We start from the raw sequence: 827 nt of genomic DNA, 5'->3' as shown, positions 1-827 counted from the left end.
CTTAGAGAATTTGAGGAGGTCTATGTTCTAATTAAGGTTCAAAATTTAACTAATGATGCAGTGAGGTTGAGGTTTATATACTTTACCCTGAAGGACCAAGCCAAGAAGTGGCTTTATGGACTGCCAACAAATTCCATTAATATATGGGATGAATTCACCATTGTTTTCTTGAGAAAAATTTTCCCTCTTCACAAGACCAATAAGCTCAAGAGTGATATCCTCCAGTTCAGGCAGAAACCATAGGAGTCCTTTTCTAAATTCATGGAGAGATTCAAGGACCTCCTTTTAGAATGCCCTCACCATGGTATTGATTTGTGGCAGCTTTGCCAAATCATTTATGAAGGCATAGACTTTCAGATCAAGCAGCTTTTAGAATCTATTTGTCCTGTAAGCTTTACCTTTTTTTTTTGATGAGAATGAGGCTTAGACATTCTTGACCAACTTGGCTGAAAAGACAAGGGGGTGGGAATCTTCTCAAGAGGCTGAAAGGACCACTAAGGGGTATTTCATTGAGGGTATTCCAGCCAAAGAGGCCAAACTTGACAGCCTCATTAAAAGGTTGGAATCCCTAATGCCTAAAGGGCCTATGCCAGTTAACCAGGTCAACCATGTGTCAATATGCAGTTGGTGTCATAACCCTAGACATCTTTTGGAGGAATGCCCCAACACCTTTGTCAGTTATTCCAACACTGAGAATGTAAGTGTCCTCTACCAAAACAATCCATATAGCAACACTTACAACTCAGGATGGAGAAATCACCCCAATTTCTCCTGGACTCAAGGGAACCAAGCAGACCCTTCCAACTTTCACCATCAAGGCCAACTTG

General features: G+C 41.1%; 1 non-coding gene across 1 annotated transcript; it reads right to left on the bottom strand.

Moving 5' to 3' along the window:
* Positions 1-201: 201 nt before the first annotated feature.
* Positions 202-308, bottom strand: LOC122647466. The gene has a single exon (XR_006330900.1). It is a non-coding gene; the product is annotated as a small nucleolar RNA R71 (small nucleolar RNA).
* Between the last annotated feature and the right edge of the window lie 519 nt (positions 309-827).

This window comes from Telopea speciosissima, unplaced genomic scaffold, assembly GCF_018873765.1.
Source record: "Telopea speciosissima isolate NSW1024214 ecotype Mountain lineage unplaced genomic scaffold, Tspe_v1 Tspe_v1.0053, whole genome shotgun sequence".
Lineage (NCBI taxonomy): Eukaryota > Viridiplantae > Streptophyta > Magnoliopsida > Proteales > Proteaceae > Telopea > Telopea speciosissima.
The sequence above is the reverse complement of the archived record's forward strand: the minus strand, read 5'-3'. Positions and strand labels throughout refer to the sequence as shown.